This window comes from Leopardus geoffroyi, chromosome B3 (assembly GCF_018350155.1).
Source record: "Leopardus geoffroyi isolate Oge1 chromosome B3, O.geoffroyi_Oge1_pat1.0, whole genome shotgun sequence".
In the NCBI taxonomy this organism is placed as follows: domain Eukaryota; kingdom Metazoa; phylum Chordata; class Mammalia; order Carnivora; family Felidae; genus Leopardus; species Leopardus geoffroyi.
The window spans coordinates 36865637-36885269 of NC_059337.1; positions in this window are offsets into that span (position 1 = coordinate 36865637).

A 19633-nucleotide genomic window follows, 5' to 3' on the forward strand; every position below is an offset into this window, starting at 1 on the left:
CTTTTATCCCCCACATTCTTTAAAAATTTACCTACAATAGGGGCGCCTGGGTGGCTCAGTCGGTTAAGCGTCCGACATCGGCTCAGGTCACGATCTCACGGTCTGTGAGTTTGAGCCCCGCGTCGGGCTCCGTGCTGACAGCTCAGAGCCTGGAGCCTGCTTTGGATTCTGGTCTCCCTCTCTCTCTGCCCTTCCCCTGCTCATGCTCTGTCTCTCTCTGTCTCAAAAATAAATAAAAACATTAAAAAAAAATTAAATTTACATGCAATAAAATTTACTCTCTGTATCAACAGCCACAGTCAGGATACAGTTCTTGAAAGATCTTAGTTGTAAAAAGAACTGAATTTGTGCTCTGGGAGTATCCTAAATCTTGCTGCCCACCTCCTGAGGTGTTCTGAGTCTTGGCCAGGGCTCAGGGAGTCAGGAGGCCTGGATTCCCATCCTAGCTCTGCTCTGAGACTAACTGGCTGGATGATTGCAGACACCTTGGCTTTATGTCCTAGAGCAATGCAGATGACATTACATCTGAAGCCTTAGTCTGGACTTCACTGTGATAGTCTTTCCCTCATTGCCCTGAGGCCCCCCAATCAGGCCTAGGTTGAACAGGAAGTTTGGTAAAGGCAGTCCCTGCCCAAACTCCCAGGTGCCAGGAGGAAAGGTCCAATGTGGCAGAAACAGCCTTTTCTGCAGAGGCCGGTGCACTTCTGAGGTCTCACCGTGTAGACAGATAGCCGGGTCTATCCACACCCGCAGTTGCCTGGGTCACCCAGCTGACCTAATACGGAAGGAGAGCTAAAACCGACCCGTCTCGGGGCCCACAGATTCTCACAGCACAATTGCCTTTGAGGTAGGTAGTCTTTCCTCTTCCCAGAAGAAACTGAGGCTCAGAGACATTATGGAGCTTGCTCCGGATCACACAGCCAGGAAGGCACAAGCAGGCGTGAGAACCCATAGCTTCCGGGCCTGAAGGACGGAGGTATTTCCTCAGTTCTCAGTCCTCTGCAGTCTACAACGATCTGCAGCAAAGACTCATCTCCAAATCTTGGTTTGACTAATTTCACACCTTTTCTCAGGAATCCAGTTCTCAGGCCCAGTACGGTCCTCCCACTCAGCTCTGCGGTTCTCCAGACTCCTAAGTCTGTGATGAAACCAGGCTCTCCATAGTCCCTGGGAGCAGACGTCTGCCACAGAAATGACTTGTACCTCAGGAGCAAGGAGATCTCTACCTCTGGAGAGAGGGAGGACACCGGCTGTCTTGAAGGAGCAACAGCAGTTCCTTCCCATGCTTGAAGACATCGCAAGAGGCAGCACAGCTGGGGGCACCATCCTGGGCTAGAGCCCAGAGGCCCTGTGACCTGGGACAGGCCACCTCTCCGCGGCGTCTGCATCCCAGAAGCGTCCCGAGGCACGGAGCATGTTTGCATGTTGACAGGAATGACCCAGTAGAGAAGGAGGCGTGCGTGGTGTACACGAAATGGGGCGCATCTTGGGGAAAATCAGAGGCAGGGGATCCTCTTTAGCCCTTGGCAGAGGGGAAAAAAAAACCCCACTTCATCCTTTGTAGCAGGAGAGAAGGGACTGCAAGGCTGTAGATACAGGAAGGTGGGTAGATTTGGTGGAGGGAAGGTGGCAGGGTTCCCGGCTGCTTTTGAAGGAAATAGGAGGCACGGTGGTCAGTGGAGTTTCCGGGCGGAGGGGGCAGATTGGGAGAGAGGGTTTGAAGAGAGACCAGAAGGTGTGAGACAGTTGTGGTTGTTCAGGACGGGGGGACCACCCCTGGGAAGCCTGGGAGGGGCCAGTGCCCATTTACCTGCGACTGGGAACCACAACTTTAAAGGGGGGACCAGTCAACATGGCCCAGCTGCTTGAGTATGGGCGTCGGTGGGGCAGAGAGTTGGATTTAACTAGCTGGATGAGGGGCGCCCGGGTGGCTCAGTCCGTAAAGCACCCAACTCTTGGTTTCTGCTCAGGTCATGATCTCGTTGTCAGGAGTTCGAGCCCCGCATTGGGGCTTGGGATCCTCTCTCCCCCTCTCTCTGCCCCTCCTCCATTCACCCTCTCTCTCAAAAATAAATAAATGAACTCTGTAAAAAATTGTGTAACTAGCTGGATGATTCTAACGCATAAGGCGTGGGGCAAGGGAGACGGGGTGTCTACGAGATTGTAAGGACAGACCAGGAATCCCGAGTCGGCTCAGGAGGGAAGTGAGTCATGACTGATGGGGAGAAGGTACGAGAAGGTGAACTGCCAGAGTGGAAGGGCCGTTGGGCCGGGACCGCCAAGGCGTGTGAGCTGCTGCAGGCGGAGGCAGCCCTCAGGGAGTGGAGCTATCCCACGGGGCGTACTTACTGTCGAGAAGGTCAAGGACAGGGCCGTGGAGGTGGGTGTCTGAGCGGGACGCCAGAGCAGATCTGCACTGGAGGTGAGGAGGCCGCAGAGCTGAGATGTCGAGGCATTGGACGGTTCATCCGCAGCGTCATTGAAGTTGCTGAGAATGATGACAGGAATCACAACAGGAGAAGAGATGATGGACCACCTCGCCAAAGAGGAGGCAGAAAACAGCAACAGAGAGGCATTCACGACTTTTTAAAGGAAGAGGAAGGAGACATGGAAGCAGTGATGGGGAACAGGAAAAAGTCTCCGGTTCCAGGCTTCGGGACTGCAGCGGAGGGGGGCCCTCAGGGTAGGACTAGGTTGGAGTTCGGACAAGGGAAGGGGGGTCCGTCAGCTGCTTACGGATGGACCTCACGCGATTGCAGATGTGAGAGGTGGAAGGGGGGAAGAATAACCCTTGTTCTCCCTAATACAACTTCCGTGGATCTTCACGTTGGCAGGGGCCGGGGGCGGGGGGGTGGGGGGGGGCGCGGCTGGGGCAAGGAAAAGGATCAGGGCTTTTCGCATCGTGGCGCTAGTGGGCGTCCACGGAGGAAGCTCGTGCAATCTGCTTGCCGTCGGACTCTGCGCTTGCTGGTTCCTCCCCACCTGCTGCCGACTCCCTGGGACCCCACACTCCACACTCCCTGGGTCTTGCCACACACAGGCCGTGGTCTCTGCCTGTGGGCTCAGGGCCACTCTCCCCTCCGGAGCCGTTCCAGCAAGAGCTCATGAGCGCGCATCCAGTGACCAGAATCCTAAGCCAGATCTTACACGCCGTGGGCCCAGCATCCCAAACTCCGTGGCTGGGATTCCAGAGGTAGGGAGGAAAGCGGGAAACACCACGCCAGCCCAGCCCTTCTGTGTCCTGGCCCCTGGAGGACTATATAACACACACGTCACTCCCATATCATGGCAGCCCCCAGGGCCTCAGCCACCCAGTGCACTCCCCTGCTCTCTGCACATCACACCAGGCCTGCCCTTCCCCAGGCAAAAATGAGCCGCCCTAGCCGGTTAGTCACCAGCAGCGGGGGGCCTCCACTGTTGGGCAGCTTCTGGCCTGGACACCAACTCGTGCTTCAGTCATCCGGCCAAGGGGGCTCCAGCTTCCCGCTGAGAAGCCCTATCAACTGTGCAGAAAGAGCCGCCTGGGCCCCCTTTCTCGGGAGAGGCTGTAGATAGGCTAAGCACCTGAAGCTTGGTGGAGGAATTGGTTTCTGCGTTTTGTTGCTCACGCTTCCTGCACCCCAGATCTTGTGCGGGCCCCTGTCACAACACCTGTCTTTGCCCGCTTCTTTGAACCCTATTCAGATTTTGGGAGTTCTCAGCGGCCGTGACTGGTCCCCGGAAGTCTCTTAGGTCTCCATAATTTAGGTTCCTGGCTGCCCTTGACCTGACCACCTCCAGGCTGTGCCATTGAATTCCTTGCAAGGCAAAAGAGAGAACTAGAGCCCTCACAGCAAGAGCTCTTAAATAGGATAAACTGATGGGTCTGTTGATACTAGGGAGTCAGATTCTCCCCCACAGATCAATAGTTCATGAAATGGACCACCGTGTAGGAAATATTGAAAAAGCAGTCATTGACCACCATGCCAGCCCTAGTGGGAGGAATTGGGTGAGACTATAGAGTTTAGGGAGGCTTGTCTTCTCCCTGATTTCAAGATTCAGCACAATCTGAATTTGAGCTGTCCCATGAGATTTTATGGTGACAAATTAAATTTTGCCAAATTTGATCAGTAACCACGCAAACTGATCATTCTTTTCTTTTTTTAAGTTCCTTGCATTTATTTATTTTGAGAGAGACAGAGAGAGAAACAGAGAATGAGCGGGGTAGGGTCAGAGAGAGAGAGAGAATCCCAAGCAGGTTCCCGACTCAGGGCTCAAACCCATGAGCTGTGAGATCACGACCTGAGCCGAAATCAAGAGTTGAATGCTTAAGTGACTGAGCCACCCAGGCGCCCCTGAACTGAATATTCTTAAAACTGTCTCAGCATGCAAAAAGGCATATGACACTTTAAAATGGGTGACGTTTCCATTCTGGAAAACAGTATAGAGGTTCCTCAAAAAACTAAAAATAGAACTACCCTACGACCCAGCAATTGCACTACTAGGCATTTATCCAAGGGATACAGGTGTGTTGTTTCGAAGGGACACATGCACCCCCATGTTTATAGCAGCACTATCAGCAATAGCCAAAGTATGGAAAAAGCCCAAATGTCCATCAGTGGATGAATGGATAAAGAAAATGTGGTATATATATATATAATGGAATATGATTCGGCAATCAAAAAGAATGAAATCTTGCCATTTGCAACTACGTGGATGGAACTGGAGGGTATTATGCTAAGTGAAATTAGTCAGAGAAAGACAGAAATCATATGACTTCACTCCTATGAGGACTTTAAGAGACAAAACAGATGAACATAAGGGAAGGGAAACAAAAATAATATAAAAACAGGGAGGGGGACAAAACAGAAGAGTCTTAAATATGGAGAACAGACAGAGGGTTACTGAAGGGATTGTGGGAGGGGGGATGGGCTAAATGGGTAAGGGGCATTAAGGAATCTACTCCTGAAATCACTGTTTCACTATATGTAACTAATTTGGATGTAAATTTTAAAAAATAAAAAATAAAATTAAAAAAAATTTTTTTCAAAGTTCCCCAGATGACTGTTATTGTATCCCAGGTGAGAACCAGTCATTAGGTATTAATAAAACTGAAGTTATCTTTTCAAAATAAATAAATAAATAAAATAAAACGGGTGACGTTTCCAGCTGTCTAGGAGGAAAAAAGGAGAAATGTTATGCAACTGTTATGCAATACTTATTGAAGAGAACAGAAAACAAATTAATATGCATACAAATAAGAACAATATGTAAAGTTTTTTGCCATATGAAAAAGAGAATATGCTGTATAATTCAATAAGAACAAAAAAAAAGATAAAAATGCGTAAAATAAAGATATTTGAACAGGCCATTTCTCAAAGAAAGATACAAATAGCCAATAAGCACATGAAAAAGTACCCAACATCATTAGCTATCAGGGAAATGAGTTATCACTCACACCCACCAGAATGGCTAAAATGAGAAAGACTGACAACAACAAAAGCTGATGAGGATGTTGAATAACCAGACTCTGCTGTGGTTTTGGTGGGTGCATAAAATGGTACAGCCTCTTTGGAAAAAGTTCTGCAATTTCTTTAAATTTTACAGTTGTATACCTACCCTCTAATTCAGCAATTCCATGGCTGAATATTTACCCAACAGAAATGAAACATGCTCACAGGAGGACTTGTACAAGAATGCAAGGACAGCACAAGATGCTGTACAAGGGCTGTATCTCTGTTGCAATAGCCTCAGACTGGAAACAACTCAAATGTCCAACAGCCGGTGAATAAAGAAACAAATTGTAGGATGACCCAATAATGGAATACTCCCCACCAATAAAAAACAGATGAATGACTGACCAACGCAACAACTCAGAAGAATATCAAAACGGTTATGCCAAGCAAACCGAGCCAGACGCAAAAGAGTACAGACTGTATGATTCCACTTACATAAATTTTAATAACAAGCAAAACTAATCTACAGTGATAAAATCAAACACTGCTTTCCCTCTGGGGTATGCAACTGGGGATTGATTGGAAAGGGGCATCAGGAACTATCTGGGCTGAAAGGATTATTCTCTATCTTGATTAGAGTTTGCGTTTCAAATGTATGTACATTCATCAGAGTTCGTCAAACACAAGACTGGTGCATTTCACTGTGTGTAAATTTTACCTAAAAAAAGTAAGAACATAAGTAAATATTGAACTTTAGCTAATGATATGCATGCTGACGTATTTAGAGGTGAAGGGCACTGATTTCTGGAACTTATTTTTAAATTCATAAAAAATAAGAAGGATTGATGGATATGTGATAAAATAAATATGGCCAAAATGTTAATTATAGAAGCTAGGTAGTAAATATATGACTGTTTGATGCACAATTTTTCCAAGTTTTCTGTATGTGGAAAAATTTCAGGATGGTAATAATGATGTGGAGATAGCATGCGAAACAAAGGTAAAGAAAACATGCAAAACAAAGACATATTATTAGAATTAAGATTATGGGTGATTTTTTAATCACCTACAACATGAACTTTGTATTTTGTATTCACCTAAAATATTTTCACATAATTCTGTATTGCCAAAGTAAAAAAGAAAAGCTTATTATAGAAATTTTGGAATATGCAGAGTAAAAACAAAAATTCTTTTTTTTTTTTTAGAAACGAAAATTTTAAATCTCTTATACCAAGGCCCATAGAAAATCACTTAACAACATAGTATATTTTCTTACTAAACATATCTTGAACATTCCCGGTCATTAAATCTTCTTGAAAATGTGTTTTTTAGATAGTATTACATTCCATTGTATGTATGTACTATATATAAAATTGTTAATCATTCCCTATTGTTAAATGTTGGCTTGTTTCCAAGTTTTTCTATTGCAAACAAAGCTAGGGGGAATGTTACAGTACATACATCTCTGACCACATTTTGATTTTTCCTTAGGATGGATTTCTTGCAGCTGGGTACTAGGTCAAAAGTTAGGAACATTTTTTTACACTTAATACTAGCAAATTGCGTTCCAGAAGGGTTATATCAATTTACATCCCCCAAGTAGTATGTGAAAGTGCCCTTTTTCCCTCTGAGACTTAGTCACTTTTGAATATATTTTTTTAATTTCGTTGTGTTTTTGTGGGGTTTTGTTTGTTTTTTTTTGTTGTTTTTTTTTTCTTTTTTTTTCTTTTTTTGCCAAAATTTTGTAGGAAGCAGATTGCATCTTATTATAAATTTAATTTGTATTCCTTTGGATATTATTAAACATTTCCTTTCCCAAATTTTTGTTAATGATTTGTATTTCTTCTCTGAATTAATCTGTTTGCATCCTTTCCCTATTGTTCTGGGGGGATTTTTATTATGTTTACATTGATGTATTAAAGTTTTTAAAAGGTATTGATTTAAAGCTTTTTATAAGGGGCGCCTGGGTGGCTCAGTCGGTTAAGCGTCAGACTTCGGCTCAGGTCATGATCTCGTAGTTCGTGAGTTCAAGCCCCGCGTCGGGCTCTGTGCTGACAGCTCAGAGCCTGGAGCCTGTTTCAGATTCTGTGTCTCCTTCTCTTTCTCTGACCCTCCCCCGTTCATGCTCTGTCTCTCTCTGTCTCAAAAATAAATAAACATTAAAAAAAATTTTTTTTTAAAAATAAAGCTTTTGTAAAATGAGTTTATTAATCCCATGCCTTATGTGTTTGCTACAGATATTTTTCCCAGTTTATTGAATATCTTTTAATTGAACTTCTTATTTTGAGATAATTGTAGATTCACATGTAACTGTAAAAAAATAATGCAGAGAAATTCTGCACACCCTTCACCCAGCTTCCCCTAATGGTAAGATCTTGCAGAATTGTAGCACAGTATCTTTGCATTGACAGTCAATCTACAGAGCATTTCCATTATCACAAAGATCCCTCTTGTTACCTTTTTAAAATTATTATTATTTAAATTCAAGTTAGATAACATACTGTGTAGTCTTAGTTTCAGGAATAGAACCCAGTGATTCATCTCTTACATATGACACCTAGTGCTTATCCCAACAAGTGCCCTCCTTAACTTTAAGCCCATCACCCATTTAGCCCATCTGCCCCCAACCCACCCCCTCCAGCAACCCTCAGTTTGTTCTCTGTTTTTAAGCGTCTCTTATGGTTTGCCTCCCTCTCTGTTTTTATCTTAATTTTCCTTCCCTTTCCCTATGTTCCTCTGTTGAGTTTCTCAAATTCTCCATAAGAGTGAAATCATGTAACATCTGTCTTTCTCTGACTGACTTACTTCGCTTAGTATAATACACTCTAGTTCTCTCCACACTGTTGCAAATGGCAAGATTTCATTCTTTTTCGTGGCCAAGTAGTATTCCATTGTGTGTATATGTATATATATATATATATATATATATATATATATATATATATATATCTTCTTTATCCATTCATCAGTGGATGGACATCTTCTTTATCCATTCATCAGTGGATGGACATTTGGACTCTTTCCATAACTTGACTGTTGTTGATAGTACTGCTGTAAACATTGGGGTGCATGTGCCCCTTTGAATCAGGATTTTTGTATCCGTTGGATAAATTCCTAGTAGTGCAATTGCTGGGTCATAGGGTAGTTCTATTTTTTATTTTGTATTTTTTATGGAACCTCTATCATATTACCTTTTTTATAGTGACGCCTACTTCCCTCCTGCCCCTAATCCCTCCTTAACCCCTGGCAACCACTATTCTGTTCTACATTTTTCTAATTTTGCCATTTGAGGAATGTTATATGAATGAAATTATACAATATGTAACCTTTTGGGCTTGTGTCTTTTCACTCAACATAATTCTCCGGTGATCCATGTCAGTTGATGCCTGGATCCATAGCTTGTTCCTTTTTATCACTGAGTAGTGTTCCATGCTCGTTTCAGCCTTCCATCCATTCTAAGACATCTGCTTTCTTTCCAGTTTCTGGCCATGAATAAAGCTGCTGTAAGCATTCTTGTATAGGTTTCTAACGAATATAAGTCTTAATTTCTTTGGAGTAAATGCCTTGGAGTGCATGACTGGATTGTATGGTAGTCACATGTTTAGTTTTCAGAGAAACTGTCAAACTCTTTCACAGAGGCCATAGCATTTTACAATACCACCAGGAATGTATAAATAATCGGGTGTCTCTTTATCCTTGCCAGCATTTGGTTTTGTCACTTTTTTAACAAGTAATTCCTACACCCGACGTGGGGCTCGAATTCACAACCCTGAGATCAAGAGTTGAATGCTTCACCAACTGAGCCAGCCAGGCACCCCGGTTTTGTCACAATTTTTTATTTTAGAAATTTTGATGGGTATGAAGCAATAACTCCTGGAGGATTTAATTTACATCCCCCTAATAATTAATGAAGTTAATCATCTTCTCATGTGCTTATTTGCCATCACGATATTCTATTTGGTGAAATATCCTGTCCAATTAGATTGCTTCTTTCTTTTGTTACTATTGAATTTTGAGAGTTCTTTATATGTACTAGTTACTAGTCTTTTGTTGAATATGTGGTTTACAAATATTTTCTTCCAGTCTCTATCTTGTCTTTCCATCCTCTTAACATGGTCTTTTGCAGAGCAAAAATTTAAATTTGATGAAGTGCGGTTCATGCTTTTATGGATAATGCTTTTGGTATCAAGACAAACAGCTCTTTGTTTAGTCTTCAATCTGGAAGATTTTCTCCTGTGTTTTTTCCAAGAGTTTCATGGTTTTACATTTTATTATTATTTTTTAAAGTTTTATTTATTTATTTTGCGAGAAAGAGATTGAGAACGTGAGCAGGGGAGGGGCGGAAGGAGAGGGAGAGAGGGAAAATCCTAAGAAGGCAACCCATGCTGTCAGCACTAAGCCCAACGCAGGGCTTGATCCCATGAATCGCGAGATCATGACCTGAGTCAAAATCAAGAGTCCGAGGCTCAACCGACTGAGCCACCCAGGTGCCCCTGAACATTTTACATTTAAGTCTAATCCTTTGTGTATCCAATCATTCCAGCACCATATTTTGAAAAGGCTATCTTTACTCCACTGGACTTGAGTAATCAAATTGCTTTTGCACGCTTGTCAAAAAACAGTTGGGCAGGGATGCCTGGGTGGTTCAGTTGGCTAAGCGATCGACTCTTGATTTTGGCTCAGTTTGTGAGATTGAGCTCCATATTGGGCTCTATGCTGACATCACAGAGCCTGCTGGGGATTCTCTCTCTCTCCCTCCCTCTCTGCCACTCCCCCCGCCGTGCTCTCTCTCTCTTTCAAAATAAATAAACATAAAAAAATCAATTGGGGATATATGTGGATTGACTGATTGACTCATTCATCCATTCATTTATTTCTGGGTACTCCATTCTAATGATCTATGTGTTTATCCCTCCATCAGTCTTGATTACTATATAGCTATTTAATAAATCTTGAATTAGGTAGACAGATTCCCCCCACCATATTCTCCTTATTCAAAATTGTTTTAGCTATTCTAGTCCCTTTGCCTTTCCATATAAATTTTAGAAAAATCTTGTCTGTGTCTACAAAAAATTCTTTGTGGAATTTTGATAGAAATTACATTAAACATATATCAGTTTAGAGATAAGTGACATCCTTACTATGTTTTCAGTATCCTAATCTGTTAACACAATCTGTCTTTCCATTTAGATATTCTTTGATTTCTTTCTCAGTGTTTTGTGGTTTTTAGCACACAAGTCCTGTACATTTGTTAGATTTATACTTAAGTATTTTGGAGTTGTTTTTTTTTTAAAGCAATTTTAAATGGCATTTTAGTTTTAATTTCACTGTCTCCATGTTCATTATTAGGATATAAGAACGCAATTGAAATTTCTTACGTTGGTTTTGTATCTTGCAACCTTTTGTTTTTGTTTTTGTTTAAGATTTGTTGGAGTTTTCTGTCTAGAAGGAAAGTTTTCTATGTGGGTAATCATATCATCTGCAAATAGGAAGTTTCATTTCTTCCTTCTGATATTTATGCTTTTAATTTCTTTTCTTGACTTAATGCTCTGACTGGAAAGAACTTCCGGCACTATGTGGATAAGAGTGATGACAGTGAACATTCTGACTTTGTTCCTGAATTTTGGGAAAATGCATCCAGTCTTTCTCCAGTAATAATGCTACGGGAGGTTTTTAGTATCAAATTGAGGAAGTTTCTCTCTATTCCCTTTTTTCTGAGTGCCTTTATCAGGAATAGATGCTAAATTCTGCCAAATGCTTTTCCTACAATGATTGATAGGATCATGTGACTTTTTTTTCCCTTTAGACTGCTCATGTGGGTTACATTAATTGATTTAAAATGTTGAACCGAAATTGCAGCCTAGGAAGAAACCCACCTTGTCATAGTGTATAATTCTTTTTATATAGTGCTGAATTCTATTTGCTAATATTTTGTTTAGGATTTTTGCATCTATATTTATGATGGATATTGGGTTCTGGTTTTCTGTACTATTTTTATTTGATTTTGGTATCAGGGTAATATTTCATAAAATAAATTTGCAAGTATTCTCTCCTATTTTCTAAATAACAGTATGTAGAATTGGTGTTAACTCTTTAAGCGTTTAAGGTGGAATTTTCCAGTGAAACCACCTGGGCCTGAAGTTTTTTGGAAATCTTAAATTATGAATTCAATTTCTTTGTAGTTACAGAGCTACTCGATGTATCTATCCCACATTAGGTGAATTGTAGCAGCTTGTGTGTTTTGAGAAATTGGCTTTTTTCATCTATGTTGTCAAATTTATGTATGTAGAGTTGTTCATAGTATCACCTTAGTTTCTTTTTTTTAATTTTTTTTTTTTTTTTTTTTTTTTTTTTTAAGTAGGCTCCATGCCCAATGTGGGGTTTGGACTCACAACCCTGAGATCAAGGCTTGCATGCTCTACCCACTGTGCCGGCCAGGTGCCAACAGTTTCTTTTTCATCTCCGCAGGGTCTGTAGTACAATCCTCACTTTCGTTCCTGATATTGGGAATTCATGCGTTCTCTCATTTTTTTCTTCTTTTCTTTTCCCATCTTCCTAGATTTGGCAGCTTTATCGATCTTTTCAAAGACTCAGCTCTTTGTTTCATTGATTTTCCATTGATTTTTTTTTTAATTCCAGTGTTTTTCTGTTTTCAATTTCGTTGATTTCTCTACTTGTCTTTATCATGGTCTTCTCTTCTTGCTTTGCGTTTATTTCGCTCTTGAGGTAAGGGTGTAGATCTCTCACTTGGAATTTTACCTCTTCTCAAATGTACGCATTTAGTGCTAAAATTCCCCTTCAGTGCTGCTTTACCTGCATTCCACAAATTGCTGTTTTATTTTCTCTCTCTCTCTCTTTTTTAAAATGCAGGCTCCATACCCAGCATGGAGCCCAAGGCGGGGCTTGAACTCAAGACTCTGAGACCAGACCTGAGCTAAGATCGAGAGTTGGGTGCTTAACCAACGGAGCCACCCTGGTGTCTGATATATTTTATTTTGATTTGAATTCAGTTCAGTGTATGTTTTAAATTTCTTTTGCCCTCTCTTCTTGGACCCATGGGTTTTTATAGTAGTGTGTTATTTAGTTTCCAATTGTTTGAAAATTTCACTGGTAACTTTTTGTTATCTCGTTCGATTCCACTGTGTTCAAAGAACAAACTCAGAATGCCTTTAATTCTTAAATTTGTTGAGGCTTGTTTTATGGCCCAGTATGTGATCTATCCTGGGAGATCTTGGTATGTGTTCCATGAATGCTTGAAAAGAATGTCTGATCTGCCGTTGTTGGGTGGAATGTTCTAAAAATGTCAGTGAGGTCCCACTGGTTGTTGTGTTTTTCTCTATCCTTGTGGATTTTCTGTGTCTTTCCATCAATCTTTGAGAAAGGGGTATTGACGTCTTCAACACCCAGTGTGAGCATGCCTGTTTATCCACTAACTGTATCAGTTTCTGCTTCGTATATTTTGCAGCGTTCCTGCGGGTGCACACGCGTTTAGGGTTTGCCATGCTTTCTTGGTAGATAGGTCCCATTATCATTATGATTTGTCCCGGGTAAAATTCTTAGCTCTCAAGTCTACTTTATCTGATAATAACATAACCCCTCTTGCTTTGCCTTTTTTTTTTTTTTTTTGATTGATATTTGCATGAGAGCTATATTTTCTCTTTTAATTAAGTTTTTCATTTTAATTCCAGTGTAGCTAACATACACTGTTACATTAGTTCCAAGTGTACAATACAGTGATTCAACATTCCTTACAACCCTCGCTGCTCATCATGACAAGTGCACTCCTTAATCTCCGTCACCTACTTAACCCATCCCTCCACCCCCATCTCTCCTCTGGTAACCATCAGTGTGTTCTCTATAGTTAAGAGTCTGTTTCTTGGTTTATCTCTCTTCTTTCTCTCCCCTTTGCTCATTTGATTGTTTTCTAAACTCCAGACATGAGTGAAATCATATGGCGTATGTCTTTCTCTACCTGGCTTATTTCACTTAGCATTATACTCTCTGGCTCCCTTCATGTTGTAGCAAATGGTAAGATTTTATATTTTTTTATGCTGAATAATATTCCATAGTATGGATATGTGTCACATCTTTATCCATTCATCAGTAGATGGACATGGGCTGCTTCCGTAATTTAGCTAGTGTAAATAATGCTGATATAAGCATGTATCCCTTTTAATTGGTGTTTTTGTATTGGGGGGAGGGGGGTAAATACCCAGTGGTATAATTGGTGGATGGTAGGATAGTTCCATTTTTAACTTTCTGAGGAATTTCATACTGTTTTCCACAGTGGCTGTGCCAGCTTGCATTCCCACCAACGGTGTATGAGGTTTCCTACTTCCCAACATCCTCTCCAACACTTGTTTCTTGTGGTTTTGATTTCAGCCATTCTGACAGGTGTGAGGTGATATCTCATTTGTAATTTTGATTTGCATTTCCCTAATGATGAATGATGTTGAGCGGGCCATCTGTATTTTTTTTTTTCCCCTTTGGAGAAATGTCTGTTTGTGTATTCTGTCCATTTTGGGTCTTGAGTTTATAAGTTCTTCATATATTTTGGATTCTAACCCTTTATCAGATGTATCCTTTGCAAATAGCATCTCCCTTTCAGTCAGTTGGCTTTTTGTTTTATTGATTGTTTCGTTAGCTGTGCAGAAGCTTTTTATTTTGATGTAATCCCAAGAATTTTTTTTTAAGTTAATTTATTTATTTTGAGAGAGAGAGAGAGAGAGAGAGAGAGAGCGCATGAGCAGAGGAGGGGCAAAGAGAGAGCGGGAGAGTCAGAATCCCAAGAAGGCTCCGCACTGTCAGCACAGAGCCCGACTCGGGGCTCAAACCCACAAACCGCAAGGTCGTGACCTGAGCTGAAATCAGGAGTCAGACACTTAACCGACCCAGCCACTCAGGCACCCCATGCAGTCCCAACAGTTTATTTTTGCTTTTGTTTACCTTGCCTCGAGAGACATACCTTTAAAAAAAGTCACTATGTCCAATGTCAGCGAAATCACCGCCATGCTCTTTTCCAGTATTTTTAGGGCTTCAGGTCTCACATTTAGGTCATTCATCCATTCTGAATTTATCTTCGTGTGTGTTGTAAGAAAGTGGTCCAATTTCGTTCTTCTGCAGGTTGCCGTTACAGGGGAGCTATATTTTCTAAAGAGCTTCTTTAAAACGGAAAATGGCTGATGAGAATTCTAATTAAATATTGTACACACTATAAAAACTATAGTGAACCCTTAGTTACCTGCCATGAAAAGAATCGAAAAGTGCAACGGCCAAGCAGCATTGCTGAATTCACTTATTTACTCTCTCGATGCCTTTCTGTGGGCAAACGAACTAATAAAAAAATAAACTCGAATCCTAGTAATTTTGTTGTGGCTGATTTGAAGCTGGTTTATACCAATCCTTCCAGAACTTATGCCAAAGAGCAGAACTAAAATCAAAAGCCCTCTAATTTCTGTTTTGTGGGAATTAATTCTCCCCGCCTCGAGAATTTTGCTGAATTCCCCAGGCCTCAAGGTAACAGACCATCTTAAATATAGAATTTTAATCTTATTTCCAAATGAGATTATACGTATAACCACAGAAACACAGCCACAAAACTGAAAGCAGATGTTAACCCAGAGCCTTTAAACTGTGGCCCATCACTGGAGCACGCTGCCAGTCACGTGCTGTGAATTAATATTTTTATGAATTCTATGAACATCTTTCAAGTAGCACAAATATAGTACATTTTGGTTTTTCTTTTTTTATTTAAAAATTTTTTTTTAACGTTTATTTATTTTTGGGACAGAGAGAGACAGAGCATGAACGGGGGAGGGTCAGAGAGAGGGAGACACAGAATCTGAAACAGGCTCCAGTCTCTGAGCTGTCAGCCCAGAGCCTGACGCGGGGCTCGAACTCACAGACCGCGAGATCATGACCTGAGCTGAAGCCGGCCGCTTAACCGACTGAGCCACCCAGGCGCCCCTCTTTTTTTTTTTTTTTTTTTTTTTTTTTTTTTTTTTTTTTTTTAATACTAAAGAGACTGACATAAAACATGTGTATATTTAAAATGTGCCATAATTTTGTGACCCCGTTTGGAAGCTTCTTCATTTTATAACTTCACGGGGAATCCTAAAATATGGCACTAGCTGAGGTCTCTTCTGATGACTTGGGCAATCTACAGTGAACCCTGAGTCCTTTGAGTACTAGGAATTGACCTAGGAATTGATCGAGGAGTACTGGGATCCTGTTAGCTAATTATTTAGGAATTTATCTAGAAAGAAACAGAACCCAGGTATTTTCCCCTTGTGCTGGAACAACACGTGGAAAGGTCAACACTCAAAGAATGGCTGCTTTCTCCCCCGCCCGCTTGAAGCATCAGACTGCAGTGCGGAGTACCAACTCAAGTAAACCATTTAACAAAGCCAAAATGGATCTCATCATGTCCTTTGTGTAAGTCCTCACAGGGGAGCTTCCAAAGCTAAACACAAATCAAAAGCAGACATTGTATTATCTTTTCTAGGAAGCCAAAGCTTTTTAAGAATTCACTTTAAAGCTGATGCTACCATGGTGTCATCTAAATACAGGCGACCCAAGTCCCAGCCTTTCAGGGCAGGATTTGGGGGGGGGGACCCAGATATTCAAGAGATTCAGATTCTCTGAATGATGATGGAGAAAAATGTCGGGAGAGCCACTGGCTCTATAAATTGAACATTACAGTGAGTTAAAAGGCTTTGAAAAATCAATGCACTACACAACTGATGCTTGTGCTATTCCACTGCTCACTCCCTGGAAGCAGCAGCAGTCGAAGAGAGCGGCGGAACTGTGCATGGGCGATGTGCCACCGTCCTTGTATTGGCACGGTCTGGCAGAGCCATATGTGTGGTGTTATGATGGGACTCAAGCCTTGACATCATGGTATTGTGATCAGGATGGATGGAGGCTTTCATCTGTCATCCATTGCTACTTTAAAACAATAAAATGGGGCACCTGAGTGGCCCAGTCAGTTGAGCGCCTGACTCTTGATTCCGGCTCAGGTCATGATCCCAGGGCCATGGGATCAAGCCCTGAGTCAGGCTCCGTGCTAGGCGTGGGGCCTGCTTAAGATTCTCTCTCTTTCCTTCTGCCCCTTTCTCCTACTTGCTCTCTCTTTCTAAAGTTGAGAGAAAGAAAGAAAGAAAGAAAGAAAGAAAGAAAGAAAGAAAGAAAGAAAGAAAGAAAGAAAGAAAGAAAGAATAATAAAGCCAGGGGCACCTGGTTGACTCAGTAGGTAGAGCATGTGACTCTTGATCTCAGGGTTGTGAGTTCAAGCCCCACACTGGGCATAGAGTCTACTTAAAACTAAACAAACAAACAAATAAATAAATAAAATAAAAACAATAGAACAAAATCCTTCTGAGCCTTAAAAGATAGATATTAAGAGTAAATGGATACAGAAGTCTTATTAACTGGATACTTAGGACTATTGCTCTAACACCACTGGTGTATTAATACACAGCAACATTAAATTGGCATTGTGTTTGGCTTAAATACGGAAGACACTCACATGAGTCAAAAATCAAATAACGCAAAGGTGTACAATGAAATGTTAGTTTCTCACCCCCTCCCCAGTTACTTAGTTCCTACCCACTACCTTACTGATACACTCGTAATTGTTTCTTTTATTTCTTCTAAGATGCCATTTTTCAAATATGATTGTATCATTATAACTCCACCATGTTTTTTAATTTTTTGTTTTATTTTAGAGAGAGAGAGAGCACTAGCAAGGGAGAGGGACAGAGGGAGAGAGAATCTTAAGTAGGCTCCACACTCAGCGTGGAGCCCGATGTGGAACTCGATCCCACGACTGAGAGATCATGACCTGAGCCAAAGTCAAGAGTCGGACGCCCAACCAACTGAGCCACCCAGGAACCCCACCCTCCCTCTTTTTATATAAAAGGCAACATAAAGGGTATTAAGAGAATAACCTCTGAAGCCAGACCCCATTCTCCCACTATTTAGCTGGGTGGCTTTAAGCAAATTTCATAACCTCTTAGTGCCTCAGTTTCCTCTTCTGTATAATGAGGACAATAATAGCATCTGACTCATGTGGTAATTGAGGATTAAGTGAGCAAATACAGGTAGGAAGCATTTAAGGTAGGGGCCTGGCATGCAGTGAGCCCTCTATATGGGATATGTGGTGTTGTCATCCAAGGCAGATGTAGTGTCGGGAATCTATGGGCACGGGCCCTGGAGTGAGACTGTCCAAGGTCAGATCTCATTTCCTCACCTGTAAAATGTAGAAAAGAATGGTACTTCTCCCAGGGTTGTCGTGAGATTGAAACGAACAGTGCCTTGCGCTTGGTAAGCCCTATTGTATTTCATCAAATCCAAGATGCCATGGATTGTAAGACATCATTATTTCATGGGCTAGGAAAGAAAAACCATTCCAATTAAATTATGACGTGCCTTTGACTGTAACACATCCTTATTTCAAAACTGTAACAAAGTGAAAAAAATGCACACCCTAGAATTGATGAAATACAGGGTGCAAGCGTTAGCTATTACACTCTTGTATTCGCTTAAAAATACATCTTGGATATTGTTCTGTATTGGTACAAAGACAGCCTCTCTCTTTTTTGAAAAAAAAAAAATGGCTATATAGTAATCCATTGTGTGGATGAGCCATAAATTATTTAACCAGTCTCCTATTAGCTTCCAGTCTATTGCTGTTGCAAACAGTACCGCAAAGAATAACCTTGTCGATGCGTCCTTTGGCAAGCCCGTTAGTGTATCTGTAGGATCAGTTCCTAGAATTGGCGCTTGCTGGATTAGAGAGTACCGGGATTTGAAATTTTGGCAGGTGTTCTAAGCTCAGGTTTAGATTCCCAGGCTGCCTGGGGGCACCTGGGTGGCTCAGTCGGTTAAGCGTCCGACTTCGGCTCAGGTCATGATCTCACGGTTCGTGAGTTCGAGCCCCGCGTCGGGCTCTGTGCTGACGGCTCCGAGCCTGGAGCCTGCTTCAGGTTGTGTGTCTCCCTCTCTCTCTGCCTCTCCCGACTCTCTCTCTCTCTCTCTCAAAAATAAACATTAAAACACTTTTTGAAGTCATGGAAAAATATTTGAGAAGCCTGGAGTTCCCATAGGGAATTAGTTAATATCATGATAAACCCACACTGTAGGAGACAAAGTGACCATGATAATGAATGAAGTAAACCTTTATATAACAACCTCAACATATGTCCATAATGTGTTGTCTTGTCAAAAAGAATGAAAAGGGAAGCTTCTGGGCAGTTGTCATAGCATGAGTACATTTTGATATGTGTGAGTATGTGACTTATCAATCAATGACAGATAGATGGATAGATATTAAGAGGTCTGCAAGGGTAATTAAACAATTAAGGATATTTACCCCAAATGCCCCTAGGTGTGAAAGAGTGGTAGGGAAGGGAACTTCACTTTGTATACTTCCAAATTATTTGAGTCTTTTTCATGATGTGTGTGTTCTTGTGCAATTTTAGGAAGGCATTTAATTCCAGATACCTGACATTTTATTTCATACCTGCACCAACATCATCAGAAACACCCAAAGCGACTGGATGTGAAACGGCATTATGGCCCCTATGAGTGAAAAAAAGAACCAACTCAGATTAAGAGATAAACAGCGCTGGTCTGTACTACCATATTCGTTGACAATAATTCAGCATGACTGCCTGCTAAAGTCACTTATTAAATAGTAACGTTCTTTCTAAAAAAATTTTTTTTTAATGTTTATTTATTTTTGAGAGACAGAGAGAGACAGCATGAGTGGGGGAGGGGCAGAGAGAGAAGAAGACACAGAATCCGAAGCAGGCTCCAGGCTCCGAGCTGTCAGCACAGAGCCCGACGTGGGGCTCGAACTCACGAGCTGTGCGATCATGGCCTGAGCCGAAGTCAGATGCTTAACCAACTGAGCCACCCAGGCGCCTCTAAATACTAATGTTCTTTAAATGATTAAAATACAGTTTAGGGGTGCCTGGGTGGTTCAGTTGGTTAAGCTTCCCACTCTTGATCTCAGCTCAGGTCATGATCTCAGTTCATGAGGTCCAGCCCCCATGTTGGGCTCTGCGCTGAGACGTGGGATTCTCCCTCTCCCTCTCTCTCTGCCCCTCCCTCACTCGCAGTCTTAAAAAACCCCACTTTAATTTTTAAAAAGTATGCCTCAGGGTGCCTGGCTGACTTGATCAGTTGAGAGTCCG